The sequence below is a fragment of the Meleagris gallopavo genome, chromosome 7 (genome assembly GCF_000146605.3).
Source record: "Meleagris gallopavo isolate NT-WF06-2002-E0010 breed Aviagen turkey brand Nicholas breeding stock chromosome 7, Turkey_5.1, whole genome shotgun sequence".
NCBI classification, from domain to species: domain Eukaryota; kingdom Metazoa; phylum Chordata; class Aves; order Galliformes; family Phasianidae; genus Meleagris; species Meleagris gallopavo.
The window spans coordinates 34,846,346-34,860,207 of record NC_015017.2 but is presented as its reverse complement, the minus strand read 5'-3'; the positions used below and the strand labels follow the sequence as shown (position 1 = coordinate 34,860,207).

Here is a 13,862-nt window from a genome sequence, read left to right as displayed (position 1 = left end):
ATAAAGAGAATAGATACATCAAATATGGAATAGTCTGATTTTGGTCCATTACACAGGGCTGTGATTTTTGGTAGTGGTTCTGCAGATGCCTGATCATCATGAACCAAATATGTAATTTCAGTGTCTCAGTAAAAAAAAAAAAAAAAACCCTGTATGCAAGTATAATGTAACCTTACATTCACTGATACATTAAATCTGCATGCATATCCATGCATATATCCTTTTATATATATTTGACTGATTCAAATACGCAGTTCTATTAAATGCTAAGTAGGAGGAGTTTGGTGTTGTTTTTTTTTATCAAAACAATCTATTTTCTCCCCTCTTAGATGTTTTTGAATTAATGGTTTTCACATGCTGCCCATTGCTGCCAGCTGTAAGCTCCCCCTCCCATAGGCTGCCAGGACAGACTTCTGTGCTGTCTCTTCTCAGGCTGAGCACCTGTTCCCTGCCTCCCAACAGACAGCTCGTACTGGGTCCTCGGCAGGGGTAGCCCCTGCTCTGCCTTTAGCCATGAGCAGATGTCACCTCTCTGCTGAGACCCAGAACTGCCACCTCATCTTTCGTGCCCACGGTGCCTGTGCAGGTGGAGGAATTAAATTGCCTGCCAGGGTTCTGCAGTTGTAGCTGGGATATGCAGGTGCATCATGCCATCTAGAGGGCAGAGCTTCTTCCCTTTCTACACAAATACCCAGGATAACTGTGCCTTCCAGCACATGTGTTCTGGTTAGTATGTATGCATGCAGGGCTTAGCTGTTATTTATGAGAGAAGCATCCAGTCAGTAATTACAACTGCTCCCCTTCATAACTTCCAAGTTTCCCTACTGTCTTCCAACAAAGACACGTTCTTCAAGAAAAATCTTTCTGATTTTAATGGTTTTGGTCTTAGTATTGAAGTGTTCTAGAAAAAAAAAAAAAGTTTTTAAAAAGAGGAAGCAAGACATAAGACCAAGTTTTTCTTTTAAATTTTTGGTAAGTTGTAAGGAAAGGAAAAAAGAGTACTAACAAATCTGACTCTAAAATACCAAGAGATGGTTATTGTGCCAGGCATAGTCCTTTGTAAAGTTATGGTAACTGCCGTTTTGGATCAGATGAAGAAATAGACCTGAGGCTTGTGGTTTTTATATGAGACTATTTTGGGTGTTCCATGAGAAGCTAAATTCTTCCTCTCCTGCATTGCGTTTGCTCTTGGTTAGCATTCCTCTTACTGGCTTATAGTTGAGACAAGTTTTTCAGTGGAGAGGTCATGCAACCGAGCAGCTAAGGCTTCTCCTTTTTCTTCTTCTAAGCCTAAAGGAGTTTGCTGCCTTGGACCATAGGAAAAGTCTATTGCTTGCTTCTGGACAATTTTCAGCCATTCTATATTGCATTTAATGCCATTCTGCTTTAACCTCAATTACCAACAATGACAGTTATAATATTCTTTTTCTTAAGTAATCAATGAATGATCTTTCTGTAACTTTAAATCTGATCCATATTGCCACAAAGACATTTCTGTTAGATGTTGTAATGTCTCCCCAGTGCCATGCGAAGGTAATTGATCACTGAATACTTACATTAATTTGATTAAACTTAAGTAGGATGAGTGAAACACAGAAAGAAGCTGTGTTACATGGCTTTATAGAAAATAGTCTTTTTATACAGTGCCCTGCCGGGTAAGATAGTGCAGGTAGCAGAAGCATCATTTTCATTGGGACTAATTCTCTCGAAATCCAGGATATTAGCCCTGGCAGAACAATACCATAGCAGCCTCTGAGCCAACCACAGTAGATCTTTGCAGAGCTGCTTGGTGTAGTATTGACTTAACCTCACCACTAAGGAAACAACTTGTGTCTTCTTGGTCCTTCTTTGTGGGACAGGTATTTTTTATTATTATTATTGTTATTTTTATTCCAGCGCTAGCATTCTTTATACTCTTTTTATCAAATATTTTGTCCTTCACAGTATCCCAAGGGTAACTATTCAAAATTTTACTGAATTACATGGGTAAAACCAAGCATTCTTAGCTCATCGTAACAAAGGACGTGCTAATATTAGGAGAAAACTATTTTTCACAGAGAAATTGAATAGAAATACGAGATGAGAACTTCTGATGTTTTTAAGCAACTGATTTGCCCTGCTAGTGACCTCTGCCAGGCAGGGATATTTCCCAATTGCAGACTGTACTGACAGAGCAGTAATATGATCGATCCTGGGTATATATTACATTGCATAGTATTTCACGCATTGATTTATTTTTGTTCTTTTCTCCACGTTTTCCCTTTAGGCCAATGGATTAATCACTGATACTGGTTTTGAACAGCAGCTTGAAATAAGATAACAGCAACATTTCCTCATGCTTAGTACTAGTGTTAGTTTATTTGGCTATCTTGTGTCAAATTTGGACCTGTGTAGGTGGGTGCAGTTCCAGTGGCAGCTCTTGAGTTGTGCTTATTCATGTGTGATGTGAATTTGGCTCAGTAGGTAGAACAGAGGCAAGCTGTTGGAATCCCTCAATTTTTATGCCGAAGCTTCTTAGTGGAGCACCTCCAAATCTCACAGAATTTGACTTAAACCGTTCCATTCTTATTTTTAAAAAGCAAGTGACTTTAACTACAGTACATTAATGAATGTCCTATCTGTAACACATGTAGCATTTAAGAAACAATTGTTTCCTCTCTTACAATCCATATGAAAGTGCTGTTGTTATCCAAAGCTTGTGTTTTTTAACAACTTCTGCTGTTTGTTATGTGCTCCCTTAGAGTGTAGTCTAAGGCTTCTCTTGGACCTCTTGGAGGTATAGTCTGCCAGTAAATAAAAGTACAGCAGATAAAGTCAGACATAAATTCTCTATGCTGAAAAGGAAGATTAAATAAATAATAGGAAAGTATTTAGTATTTTATCATAGCACATAATATATAATTAAACTTAGATTTACTTTCCATGTAGCTGACCTTAATGTTTATGTTTCTTTACAGCTTCATATTTTCTATTTTCATGAAATATAAAGCTGTGCAATTACCCAAGTGAAAAAACAACTCTGGCACATTTCTGTGTTACTTAGGAGAAAGCCTTCCCAATGGGCAGGTCTTCTCTTTTGCACTGTGGGACATGGACTTTAGTCAGGCTCTGTTCGAGCCCTGTGCAGTTGGCATTCCTCTCCCAATTCCTTGTCAGAGAAACCACATCCATTGGCTCGAAAGCCATGCAAGATTTTGGTCACAGCCATTTTGGTGGGGTGGTGAGAAAGGTCACCTAAAGAGGATGCTTGCTGCTCAGCCAAGCCGAGCAGACAGTGTCGGTGCACCTGGCATCACTGGCATGATGGTAAAACCTCCCTGTGATAAATGGGGGCTACCACACCAGGCAGCTTCTAAGGGCTTCTTATTCTATAAAGTGAGCATAATCTGCAGGGCAGGAAAAGCAGGTGGAGCTCCAAGCTGTTGAAACTTTTTAAAGAGATGGAAGAGAGTCTGTGTTGTTTTTCTGTTGAGCAAAATGCAATTACTTTGCAAATTCACTGTTCTGCTCTCAAAGATTAAAAATGAAATGAGCAGAACATTTAGCAAATATCCATGAAGAATTCAGCCTACTGCATACGACTGTGTGCAATGAGGGCATTGTTTGGTACTTCCTCTGTCTTTTAAGAAAAAGAAAAGCATTCAAAGCTTTCAGAAGACAGAAGCTGATGTTTGCAACTTGAGTTTCATTTCTGTTAGTAAGAAATGAACAGTAATGTTGTGATTCAGTTATTAGAAGTTAGCTATTGGCTACAAAACAATTTCTGCATGCTGTATGCCGTTCGGTGCTGTTTGTAACACAGTGAACCATTACCTTGTTCTGCTTTGCTTTGCTTCTCACCTCCTTACCTGGAAGGGAGAGACATCACTGAAGCCATCAAAAGAAGTTCATTTTTGAGTACCTGGGGCTGTTAACTTGTGGGTGACTTGTGATGAAGAAACGGGAATTGCAGGAAACTTTGCCTTCAGAAATAACTCAGTGCTGCAGTGTAGTTAAAAACAGAGAAACTGGCTATAAATTTACGTTATGACTTGTGAAATGGTTGACATTAATAGCATATTGTGGTGGAAACCTTTTAACTTTAAAGGACTAGAATAAAATATGTTGTAAAATGAGGAAAATAATTTATTTTGTATTTTATTGTGTTTAAAAATATTTTCTGATTGTGTCAATGATAAAATCATGCAATTCTTTAAATCTGTTGCAAAAGGAATACCACTTAGGTATTTTTTGCCATTTCATTAGAAATCATACATGTTTTTTTGTACTAGAAAATCTGGTTTTCCTACTTAAGGAATCATTGGATATCAGGGATCTGCTCTGAGTTTCTCATCACACAGAGAATGGATATGACATTTCAGTATATGGGTTAAGTGTTTTCCAGGCTGTCAGATTAAATTAGTCTATTTCGTAGAACTATTCTTGTTTTAACTAAATGAAATGGCTTTGAATAATTAGGGGAAAAAATATTTCTTAATAAAAATTAATCATTGTCTTTCCCTGAAACAAGGCAAAACATTTGTTGCCTCAGCTTTCAGTAAACACCCAAATAACTGCTTTAGGGAGACAGTGAATGATATTGTTTATCATACATTGAAGGATATACAGGAAAAAAAAAGGCAGGAATCCTTGATAGTTTTGGATCCTCTCTTTCTATTACCAACCTAAAGCATTCTCAGTTCCTTAATTTCTTTGGGAGTGGAGAGTGCTGGGTATGTGGTGTTCCGTGAGGAGACTACCAACTTTAGATCCACGTTTGCATTTTACCATCATTTATTAACATCCCTTCCGTTTGGGTGTATGAAGAGCCCTGGAAGTATGAGTTCAAGCATGAAACCATTGCTCGTGTTAATCTGCGAAATTTCATTCCGTGTTTGTTCTGGTAGTATTAGGAAAAAAAAACGTGTAAGCTTTAAAAGAGAAAAGTTGATCTGGATAAATAGAATTTCCAGAAATCTAAAAAATATACCTACCTTAAGATGTGTGAAATCCCTGGCTTTCTTCTACTTAATTTCAGGGTTTTTCTACTTAGTTACATTGACCATTGTTTTAATTTTATAAAGGAAAAATACATCATCGCTATTTTTTAGAATTAATTTATTACTGAATTGCTTATTGTAGTGTGCCCTGCCAGACTTTGAAAAGCTATGCTATAATTGCTAAGAAGAAAGGTTAAATCTGTGAGTTTCACCTTTTTGAAGAAAACAAGTTTAAGGCCTTTGTGGCATATTCCTATAAGCAAATACTGAGGTGGGTCTTCTAAAGACAATCTGTCTCTTGGGCTTCTTTTGCATGCTTGCTTCCCAAGGCCATGAATTGATAGTACTGTTGCCTGCATTCAGTATGAAAATCCCAGCTAAACAAAGTGGGGAAAAATAAGAAATGGATTCTGTTAGAAAAAGTTGTCCAAATAATAATTTTCATACATAAATCTGAAAGCTGTATTCTTTTGATGCTCTGTGTTAGATTAACTTCGGAGTTGAGTGCGCTACGCGGCAAGGTGTGGATAATGCAATCACAGAAAATAGAAAACTGTGACTGTGTCAATAACCTCATGGTCAAAACTGCAAAGGTTTGAAGGAGACGTTGTCTAAAGTTTTATATAATTCTAAAGTTGTCCTTCTCATTGCTTGGAATACTGTCCCAAAAGCATATGAGTTTTGCTAAACATCTGATTTTTGTTTTATTTAAAAAGAATTTGTATTTTGTCTTTAGTCAAGTGACCTTAAAAAAAAAAATGATTGCCATACATATTATTTCTGAAGCACCTAAAGCCCTGCAAATACTTGTACTGCACAAATCTTTGTATATATGCGTGTATATATATCAGTACAATTTTTAAATCTCATCTCAATCTTCTGTAGAAAGTTTATTTTCAAATGAAAGCAAATATTTTATTTGAAAATGGTTTCACTGACCATTTGTTTTCATCACATTTCAGTCTTGGATCCGTAGGCAGTCAGAGGTTTGCAACTGCTCTGTATTAATTTCAAAGAATTAGAGTTTTCCCTGAACAATTTGGTCTTTCTGCCAGGAAAAAAAGAAAAAAAGAAGAAAAAAAAAAAGAAAAGAAACAAATGCAACTGAAGAAATATGATAGGATTAATTAATTTAAGGGTTCTGAATAGAAAGCTATGGATGTGGTTAAACATCGGGTTAATATTAAACACCAAATGTCCTTCAGGATGAATCAAGTCCACACTACTTGCCCTTATCTACCTACATCAATTGTAAGAATCTGAGTTTCAGTTACAGTTTCAGGACCAAATACTTTTTTCATAGACTAGGGATTTTATTTTTAGTTCTTTGATGGAGGCAGTAACTGCCTGTTAATATTACATGGGGAAGCACTGTAAATCTGTTAGAGTGAGAGCCTCGGAGTTCTTCAGGGACGGCGTGTTATAAATGGAGACAAATCACTTCAAACAAGAGGAAAGAAGGGATTGTGCAGCTGCCTCTGCTTCAGAGTTTGCAGGGGGAAAGATCACTAAGTGTAAATAGTTGAACATTAGAAAATAAGCCACTTTTGTGACACACATACACTGTTCATTGCATAAAATTTCACTCTTAGATCTCGCATTTGTGTGATGGTGTTCATCCTTCATCCTAGGTACATGCTTCTAGGGAGGTGCCCCTAAGGAGGAATGGATGGGAAGGGTGAATGAGCTCCAGTATTCCCCTTTCCTGACTTCCCATCATCAGCTGCTTCTCCTCAGGCAGGCCAGGAGCATTGTTTTCAGTGTGACTGCCTGGTTCTCTGCACAGATCACTGCCTTATGCCAAGGTGCTCTTAGTATGAATGATGGAATGGTTTGGGTTGGAAGGGACCTTAAAGATCATCTAGTTCCAATCTCCTGCTGTGGGCACAGTTGCTTTGTGCAGAGGATAAATGATAAAAAACAGGAGTCCTGCTTTTTTCCATGCTCATACTTCTGTGTTTTATCAAGTATATACACATTTTGCATCCTGTCATGGATACCATTTATATCTTAACTACAGGAAGTACATTCAGCTTTATGCTTCCTGTTGGTGCTCAATTATATGTTTTTCTTCTTGTCCTCAAAAATGTTTTGTCTGGGATCGTTTGAAAGAGTTTTAGAAAAAAAATAATAATAATAACATCCTTTATAATTCTACTACTTATTCAAAGACCTGTACTGACAATGCATCAGCTGTGAGCGTATTGTAAGTCTATTATAGTCTCAGTAAATAATGCTAGAATTTGCTGTTTGCTACAATTTGCATGCAAGTAAACAGACAAAGCTATTATTGATAGATCTGTTGGTAGCTTAGGTATTTATTTGCTGAAGATAAGCCTGGGCTTACAATGCAGCCTGCTCTGCTAGAGCTGTACCTAACCTTCTCTTTAAAATGTCAACTCCAGACATTTCTGTGGTGTCAGAAAGGAAAATGTTGAAGGTTTTAAAGGCTTGTCATTCTTAAATACGTTAGAATCAAATGAAATATAAAAGACAAATATTACCATTCTTGAACCAGATAAAAATTTCCAGCGACAACTTCTGGAGGGAAAAAAAGAGCCTCAGTAGATTTCACAGAAGAATTCACAGGAATATAAAGGGTTTGGGTTTTTTTCATGTATTTTAAGAGTCAGTTTCATCAGCAGTGTATGAATCACTTGGTTTAGTTTGTTTGATTCAGCTGCTGAAGTTCAGACATTTATCCAGCATAAGTAGATTTCAAGGATGAGCTTATAGTTATCCCCTTCTTACCAGAAGTTGGCTTCACATTGAACACCTGTTGCCCCTTCTCATGGGAGAGGGGAGGAAGGAAATTAGTGCTGTTGAGCCCTGACCAGGAGCCAGGGTCCAGCTCTCCCTGCATCTCCTGCATGTCTATAGAACAAATGGGCAAGTCCTATGTTTTAAGGTCTATCAGAATGAAATCCATTGCTTTAAAGCAAATATAATTTCCAGTGTAAATTCATGTTTAAATACATGAACCAGCTCATCAGTAACTTGTAAAACATCATACGTAGCTGCACAGACCTTGGGCTGCATTTTCTTAGAAACAGTTAAATCAGGTTTTTGCATGGTGTTATTAGCTTTCTGATGTTAGATAAATATATTTTGATTTCTAGCATACGTTAAAAGAAAGTTACAGTGCTCTCTCTGAGGCTACAGCCCCGCTTATTGGTAGCTCAGCTGTAATCTAATACAGCTTTTAAGATTTGTTGGTAGTTGTTCTAACCTCACTCTGTTTTTGTGTCAGTAAAGAATTTAAAAGAAAATAATCAGGATTTTAAGTTCAAAAATAATCCCTAGTGGTACTGCCCAGAAAGGTTCAACGTGGCCTTCTAATAGACAGAATTATGATTAACCCTGTTACGGTTCTCTATTTTGTTATTAAATTTGCCTATGTGTTGCTTTCAGCGCTTCATTTGAATTGAGTTGAATGTTGGCTGGATATTTCAGATAAAATGTGTCAAATTTTGTAAGTGTGGCTGAAGAGGAAAGCCAGTTGTGTCATTCCAAAGGAAATCTGAAAGGAGATAATCTATGGTGCTCCAGTGTGGTTCTGCTGTGGAAAGGGTGAAGCTGGAAACAGTGCCAGTGGGCAGCTTGCATCTCACTGCTTGCAAGGAAGGACACTGGAAAGAGGCCAGTGGAAATGCTTCTGTGCTGCTAAGAATAAATTAAGGCTGCTGTTCCTATCATTATGTTGATTTAAAAACAAAGGTGTAATTTTCTGTACTTGTAGCCGATGTAGTGGTGCTGTTGAGTTTTTATCTGGCAATTTGTCTAATTGAAAAGGAAGTGTTATTACTGGTTCAGTCTCTCAAAGGATAAATTTTCTGTGTACAACAGGCAGAATAATGCCGAATCTCCTGCAACTAATGATACAGAGTGGTTCAAGTGGTAAGCTGTTCTTAGAGTGGCAGCTTAGCAGAAAAAAAATCTCCTAAGGACCGAAAGAAACACTGCAGTAACTTTGCTACTTACTTTTACCAACTTTGACATCTAATAGTTTGCTGTATGCAGCCATGACCACAGAAATATACAAAATCAGAGGTTGAAAGCATGAAAAAAGCTGCTGAGCGCTTCTGAAGTGGTTGGACAGCTATTAATATACCACACAGGGCATGACAAATGAGTGTATGTGTAAATCAATAAACCTTTCTGTAAATGCACTAATGGCTAAGTATGAATAACAAAGAACTGCACGTGGTAACCAGTGTTGTAACGTTCTGTCAGAGATTTTAAAGTTCACTGTCATAACTTAGTTCCTCTTGACCTTTATTGATGGTACCTTCAAAGGACGTTGAGCTGCTAACTTGACACACAACCTTTAGACCTTCATCTCCTTTTCCCATAGTGCAAAGTAAATGCTTACTCTCCTTCCCTTTCTCTTCTCTTCCTTCCCCCATCCTTTCATGTTGTCTCAGTGGTTGAATAAGGAAATCTGGTTTTGTGTGCTTCTTTTATTTGTGTCTTCTGGTAGAAAATGAAGTGGCGTAATTCATTTCATTGTGGTTATAAAAGTGTAGAGGACTGCTTCTTGAAGACTCCCTAACAGGTACATGAAATAATTCATCTCTTAAAGACCCCAATGTACCCATCGTATCCTAATTCATAACGCATGGGAACAGGCTAGACAACAAAATGTTGTTAGTGTTCTCCCACCTTAATAAATCAAGGGACATAAAGGTTAAGGCTAACCTTTTTGAAAAACACTGTAGAGGAGCAAATCCAAATCTCATTTTCAAACATGTTTTAAGTATTTCAGTTCTTTTGAGAAGTGCACAGGAAAGGCTTTTACAGGATGTTAAGTGAAAACTGTCCTCTCAAGTGCCACTTGTAGCTGCAAGGCTAGGGGAGAACTGCTGTCTCGTGGCATTCTCAGACGTGACAGTGTGTCTGCCACTTCTTGTAAACACTACTAAGCGTTGAACAAATTATAGTTAGTAGGCAGCTAAACCTGCTTTACACCTCTAAGATAGTTAAAAGGGAAGAGGACAGAATGGAAGTAATCATCTCTAAATGTCTGTATCGATATGAGCATATTTGTTATAAGCATGTTGATTTTCAGCTATTTATAGTCTAGCATTATTTAGCTGAAAGGTGGTGCCACACTGTTGGTTTGAGTGGGGATATCTTGTGCTTTGAACGTATAAATTCAGAAAAAAAACTGTGAGCTGGAAGGGAGCAAGGCATTTTTCAGCTCGGAGCCTACTGCTGACGAAGGCCTTTGGGGAGGCAGCAATTCCTGTTGTTCTGGGGGCTGTTAGCAGAGGGATTTGGTTTTTTTCCTGTAAAAAGCAAAAAGCTGTAGTGTGTTCTGTTACTCGTTAGCAAAAGAGTTCAGGATATGTTGGAGATTGTATTTGAGATTTCAAGTGAAGATGCTTTCAATAAGAGTTTGATGTTTACGTGATTGTACTGCTTGAATTTATGTTCCTTGTGTGTTGTGGTTAAGGTGACCTAGAGCTAATTATCATCACCATTTTACTCTTTTTAATTTTTAATTAATTGGCCTGCCTTTCCTAATCCAGTATAGTAGCACCTTCTCAGAAACATGACAAAGGCTAAGGCTGCCTTCTGTCTCCTCATTTTTTCTATAGCATCTAGAGCAACAGATCACTGTGAACCAAGGAGCTTCTTCCTGCCCCGGAGAAAAAAATAGTTGATTTTAAGGAAACATTGTGTCATGTGAAAGCAAATACAGTTTTTCTTTGCATCTGGTATGTGTCTGCATTCATGGAAAATAAACAGCAGATAAATATCGACTTCAGCAGGGTGCACCTCAGTGTATCAAGTCTACAGTCTGCCTGTTAGTCGTCTCAGATAAAATAGGGAGTAAGGGGGAGTACAGTTGCAAATACAGGTGCAAATAGATGGAAATACAGTTTCCTCAGCATCTGTGAAGGAAAGAGAAGTCTTTGCTGACCCACATCTTCTGTTGGGGCTGTTTTCCCTCCTGAGGAAAGGAATAAAATCAGAGTTGACAAAGTCTCTTGTAATAATAGGCAACTTCTGTTTTATACGAAGTAATCTGAAGTTCTCACTTTCAAACTGATTTTCCATGAACTCACTCTCACAATTCAGAAAGCTGTTGTCTCTAATTAAGGCAGTTGAAAGCTGTCTGGCATCACCCAAATCTTGACTGATATCTTTAAATTTCCAATGTTTGGAGACACTTTGAGGAGGAATATTTTTTTTCAAATTGGAACTAGGAAGCACCTCAGTTTTGACATTTGTAGGAGCCTTAAGCCTGTAATGATCCAAAAGCCCGATGCAGTGTTTTGTGTAATGTAACTTATGCCACGGGTATTTTTGGCTGAAAGGATCATACCCCAGGAAAACACATTTGTAGGAGATGAACGTTGTGCACCTGCAGCAGTTTGCTGGTCTGCGTCTCAAGTAGTGTTTGTGAGGCTGAAGGAGAGAGGCATTTTATTTCCATGTGTAACACAAAATATACATGAATTCCTAGTTGGTCGCTTTGCCTACAGCTGGAAATCACCATGGAAATCAGGTGGTATCTAAGAGAGTGCCTTCCTCAGTAGTCCAGTGCTGTTGTTGCTGGGTTATGGGTGGGAGAAGGGACTGCACAGGAGTCAGTACTTCCCTACCACTGCCTCTGGGTGCGACAGCTTTCATGCTGTGAGAAGTGTGAGCTTCTGATTGTGGCTTAGCTTAGAGAAAGCATGGCATGAAAATGAAAATAAAAAGGGATAGGGATTTTCTCTAAGGAGACCTACTTTGCCTGTCTGGCAGAGGATGCCAGAATGTGCAGCAGTGGAGGGCAGATCCCTCTGAGTGAGAACGAGTAGGCTTACAATAACAAAGCCCAGTGGTTTCTGTTAAATAAATGAAGATCTGGTTGAGGAGGCAGAGTTTTGAGACCACAAGTGCTATTAAACATTTTCTAAATGAATACTTTTGGGGGAATGTGGATTATTATCAAGTATTCATTTGCAGTATAGGGTGATTTTGTGTATCAAGCCGTGGTTTTCCCTGATGCAGAATCTTAAATAAAATCCATCAAGTGTTCCCTTCTAGTCCAGTCCTCATTACAAAAATGCCAAATAAGTGGGCATGATTTGCTCAGCAGTCAAGAAGCACTGAAGTTGAGCTAACACTGACTGTGTTAGATCCTTTCCCTACACTTTCAAAGCCACTGTTGTGAAAAGGGTTTTATTATACAGATGTTGCCACTATGGCTTGATAAGAGAAGAAACATACCGTTTATTTATAATGCTGTCAAGTTCAGGTTTCCTAATTTCCTTCACAGATAGGCTACCAAATAGCTCACTGAAATCAGAGATTCAGCTAACAAACCAAGCTGGATTAGCATCCATTTTGAAACCTCACAGCATTCAAAGATTAAAAAAAGGAGTAAGAGAAATAATGGGGATTTCTCTGGGTATTTTGTATAGTGCAAGTCTATGTAGTAGTTCTTTCAGACATCTCTGTATGGAAGCAATCTGCCCCAACTATTTTCTGACTGTTCACACAGGATATTTTTATGTTAGTGAAAATGAAAATTCAAATAATTAAACCCTTAAGTACACCATGAATAAATGAGGGTGCCATGAAGACTAATCCTTTAGTGGTTTCTTCAGAACAATAGGAAGTATTTATCTTGGATGACATTTTAAGGTGATAGTTATAGAGAAAACATCTGAAGATCTTTAACTCACAGAAATAGATTTTTATGTAGCAATCATCTCTTTATTTTTATCAATCAATCTGCTGGAATGCATCTGTAAAAGCGAACTGGTAACTGTATATGATGATGTCTTCAGTAGGGAGGACTGTTTACTCTCCAGCTTCTGATTTCTTACTGCTGCTTTTGCAACTCTGCTTCTACTTCGCTATTTAATTCTGCATCTGTATTTTTTGCTCCATCATCTCACAGTGTTCCCTGCAGGATCACCCACAGATTTTTTATGGCCATGTGCTGAATCCATTGGGAGGAAGCATTGGGAAAATAATGGTGCCAGGCATTTTACCACCTTTGCTAGCTTTGGCTGTAACTACAAGATAAAGCACTAATTCCGCATGGTTGTTTATTTACACATGTAAATAAATAAACTCTATACCCTTCTTTCTTACCTCTCTCTTATTCCTTACTCTCTTTCAATATATTGGAAGATTGCATACATTTACTCTTCCTTCCTAATCTTATTTTTATAATTTATCTGATTTTAGAATTCTTGTTAGTAACTCAGTTTAGTGGACTCTGGGATTTTCATTTTGCTGAATCATTGACCATTCTTAAAATAGAAGTGATAACTGTGCATCTTTCCATAGCATCTTTCCATACAGTAAATTACACTAAATTTTCCTCTCAAATTATAAATATTAACTAGAGTTATGGCTGTTGTATTGTATAACCACAGTTCTTTTGAAACAGCATTTGTTAAGCTTTTGTAGACTAACAGAACACTTAACATGAAACAAGTATTGTAAATGGTATAATAGTTGTAATTATCTGAATGCAGTGACTGTGGTGTTATGGTTACATGACGTGAAGTTATGCATGGGAAACAAAGAGCTTTCTTGAGCCTCATTTTAGCTTCTCAATCTTTAAAAGAAAATTAGTTGAAACTCATTTTGATGCAACTGTGTGTAGCTCACTTAAGAGATTTTCCTTTTTCAATACTGATAGTATTCCTAAATTCAAGTTCATAATATATAGAAAAATATGTTGATTTCTCATAATTTTTGTACCAGATTCTGCCATTTTGAAGTTTGCACACAAAATTAGGTGGTGCATTTTTAGTTTGAATCTTGAAGAATTGCACAAAGTCAGCACCCTAAGGTTTTTTATAAACTGTTATGTTTTCAACATACCTGTTGATTAATTTACAGATTTATTTATTTACTGTGCTTTGTTGT

At 37.6% G+C, this 13,862-nt stretch overlaps 1 protein-coding gene across 1 annotated transcript in view; it reads left to right on the top strand.

Annotated features, from left to right (window-relative positions):
• The window catches only part of NCKAP5 (NCK associated protein 5), a 94,993-nt gene that overhangs the window by 24,656 nt on the left and 56,475 nt on the right, over positions 1–13,862 (top strand).